The following is a 26829-nucleotide window of genomic DNA, read 5'->3' as shown; positions in this document are numbered from 1 at the left end:
TTTTGCGTTGCAGTGCACTTTGGATTTATCCTTTTGTGTTTATTCTGCTATTTCAGTGAAATCTTTAGAGTAGGACAGAAAGTACGCACATTTAATCAGTCAATTAGAATACAGAATTCTTCTCTAAACAAATATGCAAATATCTCCCTCACAAAATACAAACATACATAGTTAATCTTCTATCATAAAACTAGTTAAATATGTCAGTCAACAGTAAAGAATGTATAGCAATAAATATAACCATATTTAAACTTCTGCTATATTATAGAAACCTTATTTAAATTACTTTACTTGGGGGCTGGGGATTTAGATCAGTGGCACAGCACCTGCCTGAAGCTCAAGGTCATGAGTTCGATTCCCAGTACCAGAAAAAAAAATAACCCGTGCCCCCCAAAAAAACAAAAACCCAATGGGCTGGGGTTTTAGCTCAGTGGCACAGTGCCTGCCTGGCAAGCCCAAGGTCGTGAGTATGATCCCTGGTACTGGAAGAAAAATAAACAAACAAACAAAAAAAAAAACAAATGAATTACTTCACTTAATTTTATGACTTTAGAATTTAGTTGTTACTTTAATTTTATTTACTCATAAGAAAATTGGACTCAAGTGAATTTGAGCAATTTATCCATTATTGTATAACATGTCACTGTGCAAACTCAGATTTCAGTCTCTCCAGTTTTTAATACAGTGGTTTTGATGTTATGCTATCTTAGGATTCAATAATGTTCAAGAATGAAATAATGAAATTACAGGGCTATTTTAAGCAAATGAGTTTATTTTAGATTACAATGATCATAAATATACATAAAAACATAGTATGTGGTAATGACAAAATAAGCATTTCGCAGTTATTCTATCAAGAGTAAATATTATACCATTCTTAGATATGCATAATAAAGTTATATATTTTTTTCAGTCCTATTTTCAAACTATTCTAGTCCTTGAAAAACTATGCGATTCAATATTTCCCTATATCTTTGAAGTATATCACAATATCCTAATTATGTATAGTATAAAGAGATAAAAAATCTCCTACAAGTTTTTGAGTTAAATGACTTTCTTTCTTTTATTATTATAAACAAGAAGAAAAGTATTTTGGTAGCAGAAAAAATTAAATATTAGGAAAGTAGGGTTAGTTGCCGAAAACTGCCCAATACATTTACACATCATTGGACTTTCATGTAATAAGATGTTTTCTCTTTCAATATACTAGTGCAATGCTGTGGAAACAAACTATCAGTACAAAGAAATTATTTTTGTTAAATTAAAAATATCCAGATTCTTAAATTATGTTGCCATTCAGTTTTGTAGAGAGTGAAAATATAGGTGAAGCTCTGTTAATATGAATTTGCTAATAGTGACTTATCATTTCTCATTTGAACAAGTTCTTTCTTAAAATAGTTGAAGAACACTTTTAATGAAAGCAATGTGAGACAATATCTGTAAAACATTTAATTTGAGCTACTGAAACTGTGACTTTATCATAAACACGTTGTAGAAGAATGGGTCGAGAGATTGTTGTTTATTCAAAGATACAAATCATTTTAAAAATAATAATGTAGTAAAGTTTCAGCTGCAAATGTGTAAAAGTTCTGGTGGAAGCCATGATGAACAGTCATAATAAGAAGACTATATGGAGAAATGTTAAATCTTTCTAGCACACTCTTGAATTTCATTCGTTTTGTCTAATTGCTGCTCAGATAGACTGAAATCATATCTTCCCTTCAGGTAGGTGCTTATGCTACTGAGCTACATCCCTAGCCATATCTTCCCTTCAAATTCCGATTAAAACTCCATCAGCTACTCTGTCTGATCCAGTGTAGACAATGCTCTATTGTTATGCAAGCAGTTAGTCCTTAGTTTGCTTATTGCTTGGGACATTTTAGACTTACAGTCTTGAGTAGTTTTCATTTGTGAACATCATGCATCTCCTTCAGAGTTGATGCTCTGAAGTGGAACTGTGGAACACAGGATGGGCGTACCCATCACTGAGGTGTGCACCATCACCCCACACCGCCAGAGGGAAGGATGCAGCAAGTAGAAAGCCAGGTAAGTAATAACCACTTCATAGTCTTGAAAAACATAGTCTAATTACATTTTAAAGAGAAGATTTACACATAATCAGAGGCATCACAGATATGTTTAGAGAGAAGTGGATTTGAGAGTTTTTATTTTTCAAGTAATCTTCTTAGAGAGGTAGGAATAAACATATCCCTTCCTTGGATTCTCACTTCATTGCTGAGTGTGCCTATGCATGGGTATGTGCTGAGTTCTGAAAAGTGAGAAATAGCTGTGACATAGTTCCTTCTGCTAGATAATTATTGACAGTGTCTGATGTAGACAACATAGGACATCACCTAATGCCACTCCTGTGAGAAGAAAGAGACAGCTTGAGGAATAAAAGACATGATCCGGCGGAGCTCTTCCAGAGGCACGAGGATAGGACACATCCATGGGCCCTGGTAAACCAAAAAGAGCACTGGATTCAGCAGCCACTTCAGGAGGAGAGCAAGGTAGGATGCAAACTTAGAATTGCTCCTGGTTTGTGGTTTTGGAGCCAGCTGAAAGAGGCAAAAAGAGAAAGACTGCTGATGGGTTCTGGGGATTAGTACTGTGTTCCACAAGTAGTGAATCCTTACCTGCCAAAGCAGAGCAGTCATCACAGAAACAGTTTGGGTGGATGAGGAGGGTAAGAGAAAGAACCACTTTTCTATTTAGGTTAATTGGAGCTTTAGTTACTTTACTTTTCTCCTCAAACTGCTGTAAATATGAACCAAATAAGTAAACTGCAGAATATATAACATTTTGCTTCATTATTTGTCTGTATCTGTGTGATATAAAAATAATTCATTTCAAATATAAATATCAGGAAATAAGTTAACAAGGGAAAATATCTCACAAGCATATGACATATACTTTATTTTTAAAAAACGAATCACTCTGAAAGATAGTCTTAAGAAGAATCATTATTAAAACATTGAAAAAAATGGTTTCTTAAATTTCTCCAGCACAGTTCAATGTAATACTAATGAGTTTTAGATTAGGACAAAGAGATTACTACTGCCTAAACAAAAACCACAAAGGAGATGAGACTGAGTTTAAATGTAGAACATAAGGAAATTTATAAAATAAATAGCAGTCTTAAATGAATTATCTCAGAACTCAAAGGTGAAAAAATGAAACACTAATTAACGACCCAAACTAGAAAAAAATTGACTAGGCTGAAATTGTTTATGCAATAAGACAGTGATAATCTTCAAAATCTTTCTATGTTAAAAAGTTGTATTTGCATGTAGGAAAGATTCAAAGAAGAGTAGACAATAGTAGTTAAGAAATACCAGAACTTATACATAACCTTTTAAAAATATTGCAAACCTAAAGCCTTAACATTTTATTTTATGTGCTGTAGTTGGTTTAATGTGGTAACAAAAATTCATGTACATGTACAGTATAATTGTAGATTTTTTACTTAATATTATTATTTTTATTTATTTATTTATTTTTGGTTTTTCTCCAGTACCGGGAACCGAACTCACAACCTTGCGCTTGCCAGGCAGGTGCTTTGCCGCTGAGCTAAATCCCCAGCCCCTAATATTATTATTAATGATAGTATGAAGCTATATACTCTTTATTTAATAAGCAAAATCTCAGCAGAGAACAAAAGAGCACAAAAATTATACTTGTAGAAAACACAAAACAGAAATAGGCCTCAAATCTAATACTTAAACTAAGATACAGCATATAAAATCAAATTTTGTCAAAGATGTTTAAGATATAAAGATGCTTTAAATAAATACCTAAAAAATCAACTTCTAAAGCGGTGCAAACACAGATAATAATTATCAACTACGTGTACACACATAAAGTACTTACAAAATTTTAACAGCCATTTCATTTGGATGGTAAGATCCATGGTGTTCAGTGTTTTCTTTTCTATACTTTTGCATATTTCAAATTCTAAAAAATGCAACTTTCTTTTAGAAAAAGTGTTTTAACAGAAAATGTGTTCATTAAATATAGGGAAAACATCAAACTACTTTAATACATATAATGACTTCATTCATTTATTTTCAGGTCTTTTAATGTATGGAAATTAGATTATTCCCCCCAGTTTAATGGACCCAAATGTTATAAAATGGCTTTGTAAGAATTTTACTCAGCAAGACCCCAGTGGTTTTTTTCCCCTAGTGGAGCTTGGAACCAGACACTGCTGTGTCCACAGTAGTAAATATGTTAGAGGACTCTTCTTATGTTTGTTTGTTTTGTTTATCTACATGAACAGAAAATTAAATTTAAGATGATAAAAGAGAAATCCAAGGTTTGAAAAGCAAGATATTGATCCTGACTTCCCAGCGGAAGAAGGTACAGGCAGGATTGTTGACCTCAGCCATAAAAATCTTCCTGTAGAACTGGAGAAGTACTGCACTTTGGATTATTTTTCTAGTGGATCTGAGCTAATTTTGGTGCCCAGTGCAGGAGACCTCTGTGGTTAACGCAAAAGTGGGAGAATCAAACTCTGCCCTCAGAGGACTGCTCCATGCATAAGAACAGAAACATAGATGGACAAACGGTGTTAAGGACCTTCTCCTGCACAGATCTGGGTATAAATAGGAAGCAAGCTGAGAAAGCATTGTGATAATTAACCATCAAATTGAGTCAGTACAAGTTCTTTTACACTCCCAATCTCCCCAAGAACTCTCCAATACAATTAGAATAACAGCAGCTGTCTGTCTTCACTTCATCACGTCTTTGCTTATATTACTGATGGTCATCATTCAGCCCTTTTGTCACCTCATGAGAGAGTGGACCTCCCTAAATGTGCTCATGCAGGTCACCACAGCCAACTTGCCTCATTTTTATTTACTTCAGAACACTTAATACATCGAAATTTGTCATTTCTGTAGGTGTACTTTGTTAATGTACTTTCTTTGTGTACTTTGTAACAATTTGAATATTATCTTTATGATGACTGCAACTTACCTTTCTTCCAAAGGTATTCAATTTAATAACTTTAGCAACACAGTTACCTAAGAAACAATCTGAGCATTCAAATGTTATTTCATCTTGATCTACGGGTAAGTAGGGTAAGTAGGTAGAAGTGGGAAGTGTATGTAGCATATTCTTATAGTCTCCTAATGAATGAAACATGTCTTAAGAAATATAAAATACTCCAATAAACTTTGAGGAAAATTCACAGGTAATGGGGAAACTTGGAAATATCAAAAGAAAGTCTGAGTAACAAAATAACAAAGGGCTATACATATGCATCAAATAAACAATGGCTGCTTGGAAAATAAGCTTTTATTGATTAACATAGCTTCTTGATGCTCTATTGAAACTTTTAAAGAATTAGGAACATAAAAAATGACCTTTCATGTGACCACTAATGCTTATAAAAATGAAGCTGCAAACTGTAGGAATTCAAAGTTCCATGAAATAAATTATTTAGTTTTGAGCAATTGTACACATCTGTAACAATGCTTTCATTCTCTGATCTGCAACCTTTGGGTTCCTTTTTTTTCAAGGGTAAACCCAGAGATAATAATAAAATAAGCAAATTTCAGTCAATTTTTAATTTCATTGACTCATTTTATTCATTTTTTTCACTGCTGGCTATTTTAAAAAGCATTCAAAATTATTGTCAAGTTTCTCACTCAGAATGAATAGATGCTTTGTAATTTATAAAAGGAAACTTTCTTCTTCCATGAACAATCATACCCCATTGTTCATAATATTTATAATCATGTGTGGTTATGTGCAAAAATCTTGAAAACTACTGCTTTGCTTGTGTTATTTAAAGCTTTCCATTTTCCAAGCTTATTAAAATCAAGGCTAAATCATTTCAGTGAGCAGAGTCTTAAAGATTTAGTTGCATTGTCACAGGTCTAAGAATAAATTAAAATGTAAAACTTGAACTTGGGAGACATTTAAATGATCAAACTAAAGCATGAATGCAGGATAAACCTAATCGTACCAGCACAGGAATGAGGCTTTACTAGCAAGTCTCTTTCAAGAATCAATAATGTTAGTGAGCAATATTAAGTGATGTGCTTAAGAGCCCAACTATTAACATACTTAACCAGCTTGTCTCTGACAGCAAATTTGGTCACCTTGTAGAGAAGCAGCCAACATATTAAAATGTAAATTATGTGTCTCTATGCAATAGCCTTCTTTTTAAATTGCATTATCCATTAGAATCAAAGTTGATTTTTCAAAACTAAAGCAAATCATTTCTTTTGAATATGGTACTGTTGCAATAGAATAATATGAATATTATAAGACTTGGGGAGAGCATCCAGACTTAATCAGTTCCTCATAATATCCCTTGGATGAAACCAATTCTCTTACTATGAATTAGTTGTTTTTTTTTTTTTTTACTTTTTGCAGACACAGTAGTAAAGATAATGTTTCTTTTATAATTTGCAATTCATTTAAAAGCAAAGAGACACGGTATTATAAGCAGTTTACATATATTGCATAATTATAATATTTTTAAAAGAATTTGGTCATCTTTTACTAAAATTTTAAAGAATTTATTCAACATATATTTTGACTTCGTATTGCAACTTTCACCACTTTCCATTCAGCATAATTATTTTCAATGTTTTATATGTACATATATTATGTATATGTATCTATACATATGTATACCATATATGTATGGTACGTACGTTTTTTCTTCTTGCTTTTAGCATCTTTTAGATAAGACTATTTGTCCAACCCTATAGCGCACATAAAAAGTCACCACAGATAAAAAGAAATTTCCCATGGTATTATACAAATCCATCACCTCTCCTTGACCCAATAATATTGTCTTGATTTTGATTTTGTTAACTTGGGCTTACTGAAACTTGCTTAATCTCTGTATTCAGCTTCACCCACAGTTTTGGCTGTTTCTTTGTGATTTGCTTTCTATTTTGATTATTGAACTTGAACTGTGTATATTTATTCTTCTAATTGTCCTATTTTCTTCATATTATCTACAACCTGTGCACTGAAATATCCTCTCTCACTTTCATAACACAACCCAAGTAGTCCATTTTTGGGCTTGCAAGAGAAAGAAGGACAGAGTTATTCAGGACTGGTATTCTAATACATACGTGTATTGTTCACTTATTAATCTTTGCTCTGAAGAGAACAAACTTAAGTGGTGGGTAAATCTTAATTAATGAAGACATACAGATACTAGGACCGGGGCTGGGGATTTAGCTCAGCGGCAAAGCGCCTACCTGGCAAGTGCAAGGTCGTGAGTTCGGTTCCCAGTACCGGAGAAAAAAACCAAAAAAACCAACAAAACAAACAAACAAACAAACAAAAAAAGATACTAGGACTATTTTACATATACAACCAGTTCAGAAACACAATACCCTATGCATCCCACCACTTATTTGTTATGTGTTGTAGACTGTTCTTATTATGAAGCATTTTAATATGATTTTATGTACAAAGTGTGATAAAATGTGAATGTGTAAAAATTTTAAACAACTTTATTACAGTAAAAGGCATTAACCCTTCTCAAGATACTTCCCAGTACTTCGGTCGCTCTTATTCCATCATTCTTGCCCCGTTTTGCAGCGGTTCTGGAAGTCTTCATCTCTGAAGGGCTTCAGTTTGTGCTATCGGGCTGCCCCAAAGTCCCGAATGAAATTCAGAAATATTTGTCTTTCATGACTGTTTTGACTTTGGAGAAAAGTCAGAAGTTATTCAGTGTAGGACCTGGTGAACAAGGTGGGTGGTGACATACAGTAACAGTTTCGATAGAAATGGGCATAAATATTGTGAGTCAATTTAGGGCTTTGGGGCAGCTACGAAAAGATACTCATAAAAGAGGACTTCTAGTGCCATCTTAGAAAGTTGGCAAGAATGATCCAGTAAGTGTGTTCAGAGTGAAAGACTCACTTTGTGAGTGAGTACTGGCAATGTGTCTTTTGCTGTAATAATATTTTAAAATGTATATTGAAACACTGACTTTTGATTACACCTTATATTATTGTCCCTATTAAAGGAATGAAGAAAACAAATAATTAGTTACAAACATACACTGTACTGATTGACTATGAAATAAACATTAAAGAACTTTGTGAGAAATATAGCAGTTTACCTATGCTACATTGTGTATGTATAATAATTATTATTCAAATAATACAGCAACAACTACTTTCTGAATGTGTTACATGTTTTAAATGTCTTAATAGTAACAGGAAAAGAAACAATATAATCCATGCTATCATTAAGCTTACATTCTACTATTAACCTACCCACTAAAATTTTTATGAAACATACAACAGTATATGGATATAAACTCCATGAATCGAGACAGAAAAATAAAGAAAAGAGAGAATTCCCTTGAAGGAAATGACTTCATAAAGATATTGTGAGTCGAACAATGACCTAAAATACTAGAATTTGTAATGAAAAAACACAGAGAATGTTCATTCCAGGTAATAGAAACAGCAAATGCAACACCTCGTGGTGGGAGAACACCTGTGTATGTTGGAGGAAAGAGCTGGCTGTTGTGAGTGGGAAAATAAGAGAGATAAAGTTAAAGGATTGTTGATGCAAGATTATACTGATGTCTACATATAATGTTTATGTATATAGTTTATAAGAATTTTTCTTCCAGTGAACCAGGAAGCCACCTGATGGCTTGATTGACATAGTCCTATTTAAATTTTAATAAGGCCATTTTACTGCTGGTTTTAGGAGACCCTAGACAGAGTGCAATGAGGGCTGAAGAAGAACCATCAATTTCTAGGTTGCTTCACTAAGCCTGGCTGGAGAATATTAGCTTGGACAGTCTGAGAGGTAGTAGTGGAGTTAAGTGATAAAGTCTCACGTGAATTTAGAGCATGAAGCAGACTTGATTGCATGCTACATGTGAAGTACACCTGAAAGAAGGAGGTCAGGGATGCCTTCAAGGAGCCTGAACCACATAATTAGTAAAGAAAGGGAATCTGGGGAGAACGAGGTTCTGGGAGATTCAGACCTCACTGCTGAGTAGCACAGGCGGGTGTTTGTGAGACAGATGAACGGTGATCTTAAAAACGGAATTGAAATAGATGCTGAAAACTCAATGGGAACTGCTGCAAATAATATATTTGGGAGTTGCTATCATTTAGATCATACATAACAGACCCAGCAATTAAAGAAACCATTCTAGCACTGAGGGTAGATTAAAGTAAAGCAACGGTTCTTTCTCTGAGTCCTCTTAACATGATAGGGCATGGAAACGCTAAGGTCAGAGATCATGACTCATCAGTTTGCACACACACCAAGAGGGTGGGTAAATGTTTACTTGTGAAGTTTACATGATATATGAGGCTTTGCAGGACAGCAAAGCAGCCTTCCCAGTCTCGTCTAAAATGCTCTGAGAGAGCAAAGAAGGCACAACCTCCCTTGTTTGTTTGTTTGTTTTGGTGTTTTTGTTGTGTTTAGACAGAAGCTCAGACTGCGGGTTCAGCCAGGGGCTTATGTGGTTTGATTTTCTCAGAACAACCAAAGAAGAGAGATCTCAGCTTTCTTATGGGTTTTCTTATGAAGAGAAAGCTGAAGACCTGGACTGAAAAGATGTCAGCAGTCAGATATCAGAAAAGAGTTTGGAATTCTTATAATAGGAGACAGGTGTGAGTTTTGAGTTAGGTAGTAACTTGGAAAAAAAGTGAAAAGAAAAGACACTTTTATCAGAATTGAGTTATAACCTGGAGCAAATATTAATATGTTCAAGTAGTACAAACACCAAGAATAACCACTGGTTTTGGTATTAGAGAAGGAATTATGTCTTTATAAAGGATGCTTTTGGTAGAATGGTGGGAGTACTAATAAAAAGTGAGTGAAGAAAGAAACAAAAAAAGCTCAGAATCTTAAAAACTAAAAGAAAGAAACAAAGACAAAACAAGGGAAGAAGTTGGAGGAGGGGAATATTTTTTTCTAAATTTGATCATAATGAGGAACAAAAGAAATGGGAAAGACAATATGGGAATTAACTGAAGTTAAGTGAAACTTACAGTTTTAAATGAATTTGATGCCTAATGTTACCACTTTGGTTACTAACAAACACCTGAACCTAAGAGTACTTTAGCCTAATGGCTATCAACAACTAGAAAGCTTGTTTAGATTCTCCAGTTCAACACTGCAAGTTTAACACATATTTATTGTCCACACTATTTCCTCCAAATCCCTTCTAAGTGATATAAATCTATTATAGCTCTGAGGTTAAGACAGACAGTGGATTTTTCATTATCATATGGTGTTAGGTTGTGGGGCAGACAAATGTGACTGTAGACACAGGCAGAACATACTCATGAGAATGCAAAAAATTCCCTAGCTTAGGAGGAACCTAGAATATCAGTAGTCTGTGAAACAATAATCAGGGTACGTTAATTAGATGTATTGTTACAAAAGTGATAAAAATCTACCCTTACACATACTCGATTCCACATGTTGCAGCATAAAAAGGTGTTATGTTTTCATCCATCTCCCCTATCTGTCCACAGGTAGACCAAAAGTGAAGCTACATCTGCTCTCTACTGTGAAATACATACCAGCATGAGAGGATAGAGAACATCCCGTATGTCTTTGGGTTTCCAAAGTGAAGCTCTTCTTATTTCTGTGCAAGTATTGCTATGGTATGAATGTGTTTCCAAAAAGGTAATATATTAAAAGCTAAAGTTCCAAAGCAGAAATATCAAGACAGGGAAATTTAAGAAATAAGTATTTAATGAGGACCATGGCATTGTGGATTCACATCTTTATTGTTGGAGAGGTTTCATTACAGCAGGAGCGTTTACTTCATATAACAAAGAATTTGCCCCCGCCCTCTGCTGTTTCTCATTGCAGTGACCTTCCATCCTCTTTCATGGCATTAAGCACCAGGAGGCCTCTCACACATGCCAGCAGCTTACCAGCAGCTTGCTATTGGACATGCAAACCTCCAAAACTGTGGAGTAAATCCCTTTTCTTTTGTTGTTTTAATAAAGCATCCATTCTGTGCTATTCTGCTACAGCAAAACAAGAAGACTGTGACACATATGTACACAGACTGCCCACCTATTTCTTATCCTTGTGCCTGAAAGAAAGTCTTGCTGACAGGAAAAATATTGTATATAAAGATTTCAACTTGTAAATTTTCTGACACTGAACAAAACCTTCTTCTGGAAATACAGTGTCACTCACACACTAGCTATCAATCATAATTCTAATACTAACTCACCTTAGGCACAAGAATTAGTAGGCATGTGAGAAAAATTTATAATGCAGGATCCAACTGAAGGAAGACAATTTATCCCAAATGAAGCAAAACCCTTTATATATTAAATTGGAATGAACATCTCTACAGATAGTCATAATAAAAAGGAAGCATGTGAGAGTAGAAAAAATTTCCAGAAAAATAAATATATGATTATCACAAAAAACATTGGCCATATGTCTGGAAAATAAGGTGATGGACTTCTGGTGAAATGGCAGAGTGAAAAACAAAAACAAATCAGCCCCTGAAAGATTTAGAATCCAGACACTAGAAAATGACAACTAGGGGAGGAATAGAAGAAGAGAAGTGATCTCTGGATCTCAGGAAGACTCTGAGGGGACAGTGGAAGTCTGCAGAGGAATTGAAGAGAGACTGAGACAGGAGATTAGGGTCTGGAAAAGCTGGCTGGGGAAGGATATGTAACTTTCAAGTACAAAATCCCAGGACACATTCGAAAAACAGTTCTCAAAGCCCTGAATGTGGACTTCTCATGAGAACTTCAGCAGGTTTTTATAGGACAGCCTGCCCTATGATTTAAATAGCCAAAGAGTCAGTTCTTATGCTTGTTGGGCCTCTCATTTCTGTTCACTTTGATGCTGGTCAACTTTCTCACTGTTTAGGGGAAAATAGCCGTTGGTAACTTAGTCTTCTACCTGAGTAGCTGCTTGCCCAAGATTACTCCTCTTGATCTCAAAGTGCATCTGCACTCTTTCCCCTAGATGGCTGGATCTTCCTCAAGATCACCATGTTATCTTGTCACATGGTGGGTGCAATTTGGTGTCAGCCCCCCGTGTTTGTTTCTCAATCCCTTCCTTCTCTCTTCTAACAAAATGCAGGTAGTTTAAAAACATACACCTAGCAACCTGAGCAGAAAGAACTAAAGTATAGCCAGGAAAGTTTAACTGAAGTGACTCTGAGTTATAAGATTTTTAAAGTTTTTTTTTTTTTCCCCTTAAAAAAGAGATATCTGTTTCTACTCTCTTTAACAAAATCCAAACTTTTCACTGTCAGGGTAAATGCAAGAGACATGGTTGCCCAAGTGGCTCCACCCTGCTTAAGGAGAGCCATCAAATGGCTCCATAGGGGCTAAGGTCATACCTGTGGGGGGAGGGGGAGTTCCATCCTGATCTCATGGGGGATTTGAAGGAATCATTAGAAACACTGAATGGCTCAACCATCTCTCCTAAAGAGATAGTGGGCCCCAGTATGGAGACAAAAAACCCACAGTAGGGTTTTTCTTCTATGCGTCTATGAAAGATGTCAGTGTAATGGATTGACAAATGGTGGGCAGCTTGTAACACCCAGCTGAACTCAATCAATGTGGTGCTGGGTGTGGGAGGCCTATCTCAGGACTGTTGCCAGCAGCATAAGAGGCAGAACTAAAGAAGAGGAAAACATTATGAGGCTGTTGGGAGCTGGTAGAAGCAGTTGGGAGCCTGTTGGAAGTAGAGAGAAGCTGTAAGGAGTTGTTGGTTTTCCTGAAAGAGCTCGTCATGCTGGCTTTCCTGATGAACTTGGCTGTTTTCATCCTCCAAGGAGCTCCTGAGAATGGTTTCGGTCTATTTTGGTGGAGCTCTGGTCCCCGCTCTGAGCATCGCTTCCTGGCTCTGGAAGGGAAGATGGTACACTGCTCACTTCCTAGGAGAAGCTTGTCACATTGGCTTTTCTGATGGGAATTTCACTGTTTTGATCATTGGAGAAGCTCGGAACATCACTGTTGCTGAGGATGGCTGTGGTACTTCTCAGGGGAGCTCTGGTTCTTACTTTGTGTGTTATTTCCTGTCTCCAGTACATATCCCTCAGCCTGCTAGCACAGATCCTTCATCCCACTGGCACAGACTTCCTAGATTCCACCACTGACCTTTGGGCCTTCCCAGCACAGATCCATGAAACAGGCATGCGTGAGACATTGTTATGGGCTCTAGGTCTTCAGCTGGACTCATGCAGGACCTTACCATGGGATCCAGGCCTCAGCTGGATTCTTTGTTCTTTAGTATGTGGACAGATTTCCTGCACTCTCTTGTATATGATTCTTTGGGTAACTATTATAAAGTATCTTATAAAATATGTGTCCTGTACTATATTGTTCACCTTTGTAAAACCCCAAACCATGACAGTCGACATCTTTAGAGCTCGGGACACAGACATTTTCTAGTGAATATCTGACTCTCACAAAAGACAATTTGTGGGCTCATTTGGTCTCTTCCTTCCACATAGGACACAAACTTAAGGATTTAAGACCTACTTGACCTAAGCCTCTTTCTGTAGGCTCCAGAATGAGCCGTGGGAAACATCATGAACCATGCCCTGTGGATTCACTGACTTTGCACCTGATCAGTGGGAAAGGTTTGACTCTGGCAATTTAAATGGCAACAGCTCATCTACTATGGCAATCAGGTTTGGTTTCAATGTGAGCTAGGAAGTGGCAAGAAAGGAGTACAGGACAACAGCATAAATTACGAGACTATTTTCAGTTAAACTGTTTCTGCTTGAAATACAGAAGGTGGAGGGCAATCCCTTATTTTCAGGCTTTTGTGACTCTTTTTCTCAGGAAAAGCCAGAAGCTACGATAATTAGAGTGACCCCCACAGAAGAGCAAGATATCTTGATGATCCTGTCCTTGGATTGTCCCCTGTCTCTTAGGGGGATATGTGTCTCTCCCATCTGTTTAATGAATACACTTCAGATGGGATGACAGACACCTATGACCCAATTGATAGACATGGCCTTTTCTGTGTTCAACAATTGGGATCTGGAAGCAGTTCAAAAACAAAAGGCTGAACTTATAGCTATCAAAATTGATAATGCATTTAAATTCACCCAAATAATCTTCATTTATCTATTTTTTTTTTGGACCAGGAATCAGACTCAGGACCTTGCACTTGCCAGGTAGGCACTTGTGCCACTGAGCTGTATCCCCAGCCCTCACCCAAATGATCTAAAGGAAAACCCAAATATAAGCAAATCATGAGTAATCATGGATCTCATGGGTGAGCAATTCAATTGTTACATTCAGTTTTAACTTCCTTTTCTGGAAAACTCTTTTCTGGATTGATAGCCATAGTTAGGGTTGAGGGGACCTTTCAGTATTCATGCTGTCATGTATCACTTCAAATGCCAAATATTTAAACATGAGCTTCTAATTGTCTCACAGCAGGCTACCTTTTTTCTGAAAAGGGATTTATGAGCAAAATTGGGGACAATTCTCAAATTCCAGCAAAGACCAAAACAGATTTTACCTGTTTGGGATTATACAAAGCCTCCTTAACAAAGTTAGCCAACAGGTGGATCCTGCTGATGAATTTGCACTACACTTAGTCTTGCCTCGTTGATGCCTACAGACTCAGAAGTCAGCCACTCTTGCAAACAAGTGATCTCCCAGACCTACCCAAGCAGGCAGCACATCAGGGACCTACCCCTCCCAAATCCTGAAGAGGTTCTGTTCACTGAGGAAAGTAGTTTTGTCCAAGGAAGATGTCAAAAGATAGGTTACACAGTTGTTAGTTCCCAGCAGGTCACTGAGGGCAGAACCTGTTCTGTCAGGGACCTCTGCTCAAAAAGCAGAGCTAATAGTTCTTGCTAAGGCATTGATACCAGAAAATTTAAGAAGCTATGTACCTATGGACTCCAAGTATGCATCTTTAGTGCTACTCATCCATGCAGCAAACTGAAAAGAAAGAGCTAACTAATAAGCAATCATCTACAAAGCACAAGCAGGAAATGCTACAGCTTCTAAAGGCAGCGCATCTTCCCAAGCCGATTGCAGTTATGCATTGTAAGGGATACCACAAAGACTTAGAAAAGTCTTCTTGGGAAATCCAACTGCTGATGGGGAAGACAGCCTTACCACCCCTCAAGGGCCTTATTTTTATTTCTGAGGAACTATTCTGATCCTTCCTCAAGTGATACAATGACAAACTATAAATACTCCACATGGGAAATGGTCACTAGAATTTTTACAGAACTAGGAAAAACCTATTCCTGAAAACCTCTGGAAGACTTGGACTCCTCTTCAGAAGGCGACACTTCTGTCTTGCTCTGGGTACAGGTGAGTAGAGTTATTAATGACCCTAATTCACCTTAGTTTAAATGGATACCTGCATTGAAGTTTGTGTTTTTAATTAGGTCCATTTTGTGCATAATCTTGCTAAGGCGATGGCTCTCAGGCTCTTGATAATTTATCTAATTTCTCTCTGTTATACTTTGTCCTCCACAAGAGGCATGGAAATTGATTTACTCCTCATATTTGGGTTCTCTAGCCCCTACATAATAGTAAAGTTTCTTCCTCCCATAGATCAGAAAGCTCTAGTCACTAATTCTTTTCCCATTGTCTTCTGACAGGTTATTTTCTTCAGCCTAGCCACTGATCCACAACACCCCATGGTAGTTAGAGATAATATAATTCTCAATAGGTAGGGCCTACAGCCCCTTCCATCCAGAAAAAGCTGTAAAAGAAGGATACGTCCATTACCTGAACACCCCATAAAGAATTACCACAATATTTGTCTCTCAGGGAGAAATGAGATAGAGATTAGGGCCCAGAAAAGCTGGCTGAGGAAATAGGTCTGTCCTGTTAATTACAAAAATCTCAGGACACATGTTGCACAACAGGTACCGAAGAGCTGCACATGGACTTCTCCCGGGAACTTGAGCAGGTTTCCAAGGATGACCTAGAGATGATGTCAGCCTGAGGACTAGGGGAACAAAATGGATAGACATCATTGAGTTTTTATCACTGGATTCACTCTTCCATGGGGGCTTGCCCTCCTACTAAAGGGTGTACTTCTTTTCCTCCTTTTACTTCACTCAGACTCACTCTGGAAAGCCTATTTCTTTTTCTACTTTTAATAAAAGTTTGCTACCATTTGCACTTAACTTGATGAATTCTTTGTTCAGGAAAGAAAAAAAAATCCTAGAAACTACCTTGTGATAATAAACTGACTATATCTTCTGGAGTCAGAAATGCCCAACTACATTGGCTCAGCATATATCTGGGTGTGGAAGACCCACGCGGGAAGATTATCCCCAGAATGATGTAAAAGGGAAATGAAGGAGGAAGCCTCACTTGTGTTTCTTTGGAAGAGCTCAAGTCTTTGCCCTCACCTTGGACATCATCTCCTGACTCCAGCACAGACCCACAGCCTCCCATTGCAGACAATTTATCTTCCTCATGTGGACTCACAAAGGCACTACACTGACTTCCAGGCCTTGTACTAGGTCCTTCACATCTCCATTGTGCAGGCAAACTCTTTGCACTCTTCCACATCTGATTCTATGGGCAGCCATTGTAAACTAATCTGTAAATTCTTAGATATTTGTATATCCTACATTAAAAGTTTCTCTAGCAAGCACTGACTGATATACACCACCTGAAGAAGACTCCATCCCTGCAAAGCCCAGTAAGAACACAAACTGGAAAACGGAAGAGGTGCTACGCACTTTTCCCCTGACTCCTGATTCTTGGCTTGTGAGAAAGCCTGATTAAATTTACAGAGACACAGTGAAAGTGAGTTGCTCCAGAGGCCTTCAGGGAAAAATGCAGCAGTGGAACAGACCAGCTGATGCTGCCTGCTGCAACAGCGACTGAATGACTCCTGTCCACACACCTGCCATCCCCTGGAGAAAGTGATCAGAGGCCATTCCAGGGAGTGGTCAACTGAATCCAGGACTTAGCAGCTGTGGGTTGGGTTTATTTCAGGGGCCTTGATTTTATGTTCCCATGGTGATGGGGACAGCCACAGGAGACATCTGTGGTCAGGGAGCCACAGTCAGACTAGCAAGCGACATCAGAGGGGTTTAAACTAAAAGGCCAAGGTTCTTCACTTCCAAGGCCAGAGGTGAAGCTCCATCTGTATTCTTCTGGACTTGAAATTCCCGGAGTTGACAACCTCAGCGTAATCTTACTGCTTTCTTGCGACTGACTGTACCCGGCATGCACCTCGGCTGTAGCAGGCTTCTTTATGCACAAGCGAGAATAGGGACACATCTGAATTTCATGCAACCTTAAAGCAGTAGACCCCTGAAGAAAACCACATGTGTGAAATCACAAAGAAATTTCTTTATTTTTCTTTTTGTTTTTGTTTTGGTTCATTTTATGGTTAGTTGTTTTTGTTTTGAGAGTATGAACGTAGTTATTTTTTGTTTTGGTTTTGTTTTGTTCTTTTCCTCTACTTTCCTTTCTTTTTTACCAGTATCTTAGGGCTTAGAAAGTTTTCCTTTGTCCTTCTGCTTGCTTCACATCTCTCTGTCTTTTTCTCTCTATTTTCCTCTTTTATCCTCCTCTTAATTATTTCTTTCTTATTTTTACTTTTTATACCATTTATTTCTCTTTTCTCTCCCCCTTTCTTATTTTCTGCTTTCTGGCAGTATTTTCTTCTACATTTACCTAACTCTATTGATGTACTTCATAATGAAATCCTTTGTACTGGTTTTCTCTTTCCTCATTGCCATATCATAGAGTTTATGATTTCAAAAGTTCCTTCTTACATTCCTCCACTCACAAACCTTAGAGCTTTAATAGTATAACCATAAAGCTTTGGTAGCCTTTTAGTAGTTAACTCTGCAAATGTTTTCCTTCTGTACCATTAGCAGAGATACAGCTATTGTACTGAGCACATGTTACCTGTCAGTCAATACCTGTAATATTTACACTATAATTTGCAATCTATTCTCTGTGATTAAGGATTTACATAATTGGTTCTAATGGTATTTTAAAATCTAATTTGTTTTAGATGGTATATGTGTAGCTGATGCATTTGAAATTAGCAAGGTTGCATAATTATTTCTATTTTTCCATAAGCCAACATTCAGATTGTTTTTGTGTCATTAATAAAATTAGTGTTTATGCTCAGAGAAGTTGATTGGCTGACTAACTACACTGTGCCCTCCCCTCCCAATTTAACTGATGTGGTTGGATCTTGAGGGGGTGGTGAAGGATTACAAATAGTTAAACCCAAGTTACATCACTGAGAAACAAATAGAAAGATCTCTATATTAGCAAAAATCCCTTTAGACTATAAACATCCACAAATGTCAGCAACCACACATGTACAAGCAAATAAACAAAAACAATAGAAACATGAGAATAAAAGGCAACAAAATCCTTCCCCAAACTCTCAACTCCTCTGAAGCCAACCCAGGAGGCACCAAGAGGCAGAAACTACACCCAAATTTCTTTAAAGCACAGCAGAAGAGATTAGGAAAACATCATAGAGGTATGCATCGTAATTAAAGAAGATATAACCAAAATCATGCAAGAGTTTTGAAAAGACAGTAATACAAACCTGGATGAGCTAAACAAAATGATACAAAACATGAATGACCACTTTAACAATGAGATAGAGCTCATGAAAAACTTTCAAGCAGAAATCTGAAGGGCTAAAATTCATATTAAATGTTTGAGCAGCATAATTGAAAACTCTAAAGACCAAATTTCAAAGCTGAAGGACAGTGATGCCTTCAAAGATCAACTATAAAAAGAGAACATGAAAAATGAAAGTAACGACTGCTAGATGATAAAAATCAGACTAATTTGAGAATAGTTGGAATAAGTGAAAAATTGGAAGACAGTGTAAATGGTATAAAACAGACTCTTCACAGAAATAATGGCAGAAAACTTCCCAAATATAGGGAAAGAAATAAACATATAAATAAGTGAGGCAAATATAACCTCAAGTAACCATGACCAAAAGAGAACCTCTCTGCACTTCGTTATACTTGAAGTATCAGAATTCTACCACAGGGACAAAATCTTAACAGCCATTAAAGCAAGACAATGAATCACATATAAAGGTTAACCTTTTTTCTACACAAACTTAAAGGCTAGGAGGGCTTAGAGTGAAGTGTTTCAAGCCCTAAAAGATAACAGTTTCCAACCCTGATTTATATATACTTCAAAACCTGCACTGAAAATCATTGGAGAAATTAGATATCTCCTTGGGAAGGAGAACCTGGAGAAATTCAGAACCCCAGCATAGGAAACCACCAACAGTGAAGAGACAACCTATAGAATGGGAAGAAAAATTTTTTGTAAGCTACTACTCAGACAAATGACTAATATCTAGAATATATAAAGAACTTTTTAAAAAAAGTAGGTGTCCCCAATTTGAATATTGCTGGTGATTTGAGAAATGCAAATTAAACTGACACTGACATTTCAGCTCACTCCAGAAAGGATGGCTAGCATCAAGCAATCAACATTAACAAAATGCTGGCAAGACTGTGGGGAAATAGGGAATCTTCATTTTTGGTAGGAGTGTAAACTGATGTAACTGCTATAGAAATCAGTATGATGATTCCTCAAAATAAGTTAAAATAAAATTCTACTTGACTCAGCTATTCTCCTAGGTATCTTTCCCAAAGAGTTGAAGATATCATACTACAGCGTTGCATGCATACCCATATTTGTAACAGCACAATTCATAATAGTTAAATCTTGATATGGACTTAGATCAACAAATGAAGAAAGAAAATGTGTATAGCAGTGTGTAAATATACATAATGGAGCACTATCCAGAGGCTAAATGCAAATCATTTGTAGGAAAATGGATGCACCTTGAGATCATAATGTTAAGTTAATTAGACCAACAAGCATATGATTTTTCTCATGAGAAAAACTCAATATATAAATAAAGTACAAAATAAAAGACAAATTATAGGAAGAGAGAGATAAATAGTTGCTGGTATTCAGCATAGCAAATGTATATAGAAGTGTGACTTGGACTAATATTATTGTCTTATGAGTTTTATATGTCTTACAGCCTGTTCATCTGGTTGTTAATCTCTATCCCATATATGATAATTAACTTTATAATAACTTATAAGATATAGAAAGGAATCTGATGGTGATAAAATAAAAGAGGGTAGAGGGAAAATGAAAAAAAGGTTTGAGATGTGTTATGTACCTGTACCAGTTCCCTAAAATGAATGGAATCCTTAGGTACTGCAAACATGAACTAGTAAGATTTTAAAATAAATAAATAAATTTGAGCAAATACACAGAAGAAAAACAATAAACTATAAAATAGGGAAATATGATGTGAATTAAAACATGTTTTTAGAGTTAAGGGCTCAATAAGATATATGAAAACACCCATTTTGAAATATGGCTAATGAAAGTTTAGAATATTAAATGAAATAGGAAGCTAGAAAAACTTGTGAAGGAAGGAAATTAGGTTATCTAACCTATAAATGTATGAAATGAGGCTACCCTTTGACTTTTCATTAGTCAAATGCAATAGTAGAGAAGAATGGAGCAACAATTTTACTGTTCACGTGAAAACAGATTGTTTCTAAATATCCAAAATTTAAACCTGTAAGTATACACATAAAGGCATTTTCAACTATTCAAAAATTCAAGAATTCAAATTCTATTGAATTTTTCTGTCTCAGGTGGTATAAAAAACAGGAGAAGCCTGTGAGGGCTTTTTAAAGGAGTAAGACCAGTTTCCTAGAAAAGAAATGATAATTATATAAATGTTTATGAGGAAAGAGAGAGAATGTTGGAGGGACTGATGCCTGAACTTACTATTCCACTGCTTGTTTCACCATTTATATTTTTTGTGATCTTTGTTAAGCATTTGCTTCTTGTGACTTTATTTCATCTTTTGTCAAATAGGCAATAATTGTACCAAACTCACAGTGCAGTTGTGATGATTTAATGAATTGATATATGTGAATTAATAAGACTTTTACATTGGATGTAATTAGTGCTATATAATTTGGCTGTAAGAACTATTGTAGCAGCTATTATCTCAGTAATAAGCTGAACACATAATATCAGGTTATATATTAACCATCAAAAATTGAAAGAAACACAGGTGGAGCATCATTAAATGTACAAGAGAATAAATAAGAGAATGAATAACGGAAAAGTTTAAGACGCAGCATGAGTAGAAATTCACAGGATTTGATTACACAGTAAAACAGAAAAATGTTTTAGTTTTGGGTCCATGTGGAAACTTTTAGTACAACAGAGATATTTGAAATACTGGAAATAGAAGCTAGGTGAATTGGTATGGTGTATTAAAAAATATAGACTAACAAACTTATCCTAGGAAATGAGCGGTGTGCTAACGTGACCAATGTTATCAACAACTCAGTTCTTCACTGGCAGATTTCTTTACTAGGTACAGGTTGTAGGAAGATGCATATTTTTTCCCAGTTACTGAAGGCATTTGCTTCAGTTTACTGTACCAGATAACACAACATTTTTCTAGGAAAGAAGATTGCTAAGTGTAAATTATCACCTTGTGCTCAGGAACTTCAGGTACATTTGAGGCTCTAAGCTGCTACATGGTGTGGTCAAAAATATGATGAATGTTTAAAAATTTTTGTAAATATATTGCAGTAAAATACACATTGCTATTAATGCTCCTCAAAATACCCCCTTTAATACTCCTTTAAACTCTTATTCTATCACCGGGCGTGGTGGCGCACTTCTATAATCTCTGCACTCAGGAGACTGAAGCAGGAGGATCCTTGCGAGTTAGAGACCGACCTGGGCTACAAAGTGAGCTAAAGGCCAGCCTGAACTGCATAGTGAGACCCTGTCTCAAAAAGGCAAAAAACAAAACAAAACAAAATTAAATAAAACTCTTATTCTATCATTCTTTGGGTCACAGAGAGAAGTTCTACAGTGCCAAAGCTGGTAAATATGGTGCATGAGGACAGTGTAATGTTTGCAGGAGTCTGCCTCGTGGAAGACCCTAGGAAGTCCAGTTGGATGGCCCTAGGAAGAAGTATTCACTGATTTTTAAATCACAACTCGTACAGACACTCAGGAAAGATGACTTCCAGCACTGCTTCAGAAAGTGGCAAGAATAATAAGATAAGTATGTCTAAAATGAGGGGAGAGTACTTTGTGGGAGATTAATGGCAATGTGTCTTTTACTGCAATAACACTGTTACTGTAACATTCAATGTATATACCACATATTTTGATCACTCCTTGCATATGTTAAGCCAAAATTCATGGACAGCTTTTCCCTGTCTCCACAGTGGATCTGTCCAAAGACTGTTTTCTAATTCGCACGTTAAGGCAGATTAAAAACTTGATCCTAATATATTGAATGCTATTGGTTTGCATTTCTTTGATAAAGCTTCAAAATTTCTATTTTCATGAGTGAGTAGAAATTCATTTACACTGGAAAATATATTTGATACAATTCATTTTAAAGTTAACAAATCAAAGCTTTACAATAAAAATGCAAGTAAAAATTAAAAGTGAGAAAATGTATGAATTAATATCTTATTCTTCATACAAGGGTCAACAGACACCTTCAAGTTTGAATAACCAAAGTGCCATATAAGCACATTATTTAGAGTTACAGAAAGAATTACTAGAAGTTTAAAAATAATATTGAGACTTACTACTTCATAGGAGAGGGGAAACAGGGAGGGAGAAGGAGAGAGAGACAGACAGAGACAGACAAAGACAGAGGGACAGACAGAGAGACGGAGAGAGAGCACTGGGAGGCAGTCCTTATTCCAGCTATCTCTAATGAACAGTTTTCGTAGGAATCGGCATTGTCTTGGTGTTCACTCAAGTGGAGCCAATTACACAGCAGGGAGTAGAACCCAAATTACCTGACCACCCTCACCTCCTGAAATTCCAGGGGAAGAGGAAAGGAATTAACAACCAAGATAGAACATTAAGCATCCAAACTACTATCATTTTGAGAATTTTGTTACCACCCTAGCAATTCAGACATAGACACGCACACAACAACCATTGTTAGCCAACAAAGTGAATTAATGTTATTTGACTCATCAAGACACCATCCCTACTCTCAGATATGTTTATAGCTTGCTCTTTTTTTTTTTCTTTTTAAAAGAATAAACCAGGAGGAATCAAATGCTCAAAATAGTCTTGAGGTAAAATTGCTAGTTAACGAGGTGTGCTGAATAGTTTCTCCAGCCAGTTTGAAACTGCTTCAGACATGCTGGCTGTTTCAAATGAGCCACACAATGGTGAAATGAAGACAGAGAAACACGTTTGAACAAAATTTGGAGGGCTCTGTTAATGCACCAAATGACATTATGCAGTTTCTTGATGAGACCGTTTCAACATTTCCGAATTTCTACCACAATTTAACAGTTACAGCAGACCTAGTTTCACCGAAATTTGTTGTGAGGTTAGTAATGAATTAATTCTACCTCCACTAGAGAGAGGATTAAAGAACTCATTTTCACTAAAAATAGCTGCAAATCCTATTATGTGCGCCTATCAACATTTTTGTTTGTCCAAGAAATCTTCGTGAACACTTTCTCCCTTTGGGGGGTGCAATTAATGACAAACAGAAAGCTCACCAGTTCACCACACCAAGCTGAAAACAAAAACAAAAACAATGCAAAATATGTATGTTCTTCAAAGATTTGTGAAATCATCATTCTCTTGGGGGAATAAGTGACACATTTTATGTAACACTAAAAAACTGTGACATCTAAAATTGTATTAGTATTTCATTTATTCTTACTCCATCTACACTAGAGTTGCAAGTTTACTGTTATACTGAAAGATAAGGTCTAATTTTAACAAATTCATATAAAGTCAAATATGAGTGTCATAACAATACATTTTTAAATGGTATTTTATTCTATATTTTTTCATTTTAAAGACAAAAAAGTAACAAAACAACAACAATGAAGACAGAAATAAAAACAGCACAGAAACAACAAAAATGATACATGACCTCAAAACAAAACTATAGGAATTAACAATGCTTGCCACATTACATACTGTTAACTTCAGTGAAGTTGCTCAGTCCACCAGATGTAAGAATGCAAGACTGGTCAAATAATCAAAGACAATAACAAGTAATAAAAAGAAAAATTGGAAACGATGCAGAGCCTCACCATACAACATGGTAGGAATTCAAAAATGGTTCTTATATTGTATATTGTTGTCTTCACATCAGTCATTCTGATTAACAGATACAAGCATGCAAAATTGGTCAAGTAAAAAGAAAATTTTAGGCATTAACTGTTTCTTTCAACAAACCAGACATCAGCAATATGTGTATCCCACCTAACCCTAAATATAAATATAAATTTTGCTTTTCATTTTAAAGAGCAAAAAAACCCCTAAAATAACAAAACCAAATACATAAACAAAACAGCACTGAAAAATAAAAATGGAATACTGAATTTCAAAACAAGGTGATAGGATATTAACAATGATTCTTATATTACATAATGTTATCTTCAAAGATAACAGATATATGGATGTAAGACAACCAGATAACCAGATATATGGATGTAAGATTGATCAAACAATTACACATTAACTGTTCCTTTCAATAAACCAATAGAAACTAGTAGTACAATTAGCTGTCTTGTGTATATATACACATTTTTTTCTCTTCCTGCTTTCTTTTTCCTATCCCCTCCTTTATCCCAGTTCCTCCTTTCTATGTGAGAGGTTTCTTTCCCTTTCACAATATCTATTGTGAGCTTCAGATTTTACTTACTCTTTCAGGTTCTTATACAAGGAAGACAATACAATGTTTACACATATGGGTCTGATTTATTTCACTTATGAAAATGGTCTCTAGTTGCATCTATTTACCTATAAAAGCCTCGAGTTTATCTTTCTTTATAGCTGAGCAATACTTCATTGTATAAAAATACCACATCTTTTTTATCCATTCCTCAGCTGATGGGCATTTGGGTTGTTTCCAAGATTTAACAATTACAAATTGTGCTACTATAAACATGGGTGCACAATCATCTCTGTGGTGTGATGTTTTCAGTTCTTTTGGAAAAATATCCAGGAAGGGAATAACTGGGTTGAATGGGACCTCTAATCCTAGTTTACTGAGGAATCTCCACACTGATTTCCAGAGTGGTTGCACCAGTCTACACTCCCATCAACAGTGGAAGAGGGATCCTTCTTCCCCACAGCCCCTCCAGGATTTGTTATTGATTGATTTCTTGGTGATAGCCATTCTTTCTGGGGAGATGGAATCTCAGTGTTGTTTTAATTTGCATTGACAAATGGCTAATGATGTTGAACATATTTTTCATGCATTTATTTGCCATTTATATTTCTTTATCAGAGAAGTGTGTATTCATCTCAGATGCCCATTTTTGGATTGGGTCATTTAATTTTGGGGCCCTGATTTTTTAAATTCTTTATATGTTCTAGACAAGAGTCCTCTGTCTGAGTTACAGTTGGCTAATTTTTTTTCTCAATTCATGGGTTTTCTTTTCCCCCTTTTAGTGATTTCTTGTTGATTCTTTAAAGTGTTTCTCCTGCAGTTTGGTTTTTACAGTAACAAATTATTAACTTAATAACTTGATAATTATCTTTAATATCAATGCCCAAAATATATGTAGTAATGCATCAAATTCTTTCATTTGGAAAATTTTTATAAAGCATTGAGATATAACACAGTTTATAAATGGAAAGTTTTTATTATTGAAAATGAATTAGAGAGCTGGGGATTTAGCTCAGCGGCACAGCGCCTGCCTGGCAAGCGCAAGGTCGTGAATTTGATTCCCTGTACTGGAAAAAAAAACAAAAAAAAAAAGAAAATGAATTATATACAAACTTTTCCATTATGTCTTCTTATATGAATGTTTGTTTCTACAGAAACATTCTATTTACTTCTTTTTAAGTTTAGATGATAAGATCTCCATAATGGTTTGATTTGTTCCACTGCTGAATTTAAGCTAGTGTTTCTGAAACACTCAGAAAAATCCCTAACAATTTGAGGAGATTAATCATATGAAACAGTTGCAACTCTAAATTAATAAACTCCATTTAATTTTAAGAACTTAAGACGACCCTACAATATTAAGGTTATTTCAATACTGAATAATTAGTTATATTTTGGATGTATTTTATTTCATATCCCATCAGTTAACTGTCTCATGAACAACACTGTGACTATTATAATGATATTGAATAATAATCTACACTTAGTACTTTATGTATTTTTAAGGCATCATGTCCAGAGCTTACATTTTTTATATTTAACTGATGCATGTGACAAAAAAAAATACAATCATTAAGTAATTACATTTTTTACAGGGCAAATAAAATAAGACCAAATTAACACAAATAACAGCAATAAATCTTACTAATTTTGCACTTTATTTTGTGTAATCATATGATTTTTATGGCAGCTCATGGTATAAATTAAAGTAAAATTTCAAAATGAACCAAAGTTAAAATAGCACATAATAACTTTAACGTAAATATCCCATTTTTCCAAGTAACTGGAACAATAGGATACTGAAGAAACTCTCTGAAAATCTTTGTCAGCTGGAAAGAAAGCTGCTGCTATTACCTATTTAATCACAATACAGAGGTGTTCATTTTGCACCTTAATTTTATTCTTACCATTATTACAGATAAAAGGGCGCTGCTTAAAATCAGTTAGTACTCTTTATATCTTCTCCTTTCACTTTTGTCTACTCTATCATTTCAATTATATTCTTATCTTTCAAAATTATAATGCTCTATGCCACTTTTCACCTGGAGCAGTCCCTAATTATCATGGCAAATCCCCATTCTAGAGATGCTAGGACATATTTTTCCATCTGGTATTATAGTTTGTAACAAAATGTGATTTATATATAAT

The 26829-nt window shown here is 35.8% G+C and overlaps 1 long non-coding RNA gene across 4 annotated transcripts in view; it reads left to right on the top strand.

Annotated features, from left to right (window-relative positions):
• Nucleotides 1-8443: 8443 nt before the first annotated feature.
• The window catches only part of LOC102013265, a 28544-nt gene continuing 10158 nt past the window's right edge, over nucleotides 8444-26829 (top strand). Inside the window, exons 1-3 of one of the 4 annotated variants that reach the window (XR_259939.2) lie at nucleotides 8444-8512; nucleotides 10491-10622; nucleotides 21865-22058. This is a non-coding gene — a long non-coding RNA (uncharacterized LOC102013265). Of the gene's footprint in view, nucleotides 8513-10490; nucleotides 10645-10833; nucleotides 11121-21864; nucleotides 22059-26829 lie in introns of those variants that run through there. The other 3 variants (XR_001232801.1, XR_001232802.1, XR_001232800.1) reach the window with 3 other exon arrangements.

Source organism: Chinchilla lanigera, unplaced genomic scaffold, assembly GCF_000276665.1.
Source record: "Chinchilla lanigera isolate Chin_1 unplaced genomic scaffold, ChiLan1.0 scaffold00010, whole genome shotgun sequence".
Lineage (NCBI taxonomy): Eukaryota > Metazoa > Chordata > Mammalia > Rodentia > Chinchillidae > Chinchilla > Chinchilla lanigera.
The sequence above is the reverse complement of the archived record's forward strand: the minus strand, read 5'-3'. Positions and strand labels throughout refer to the sequence as shown.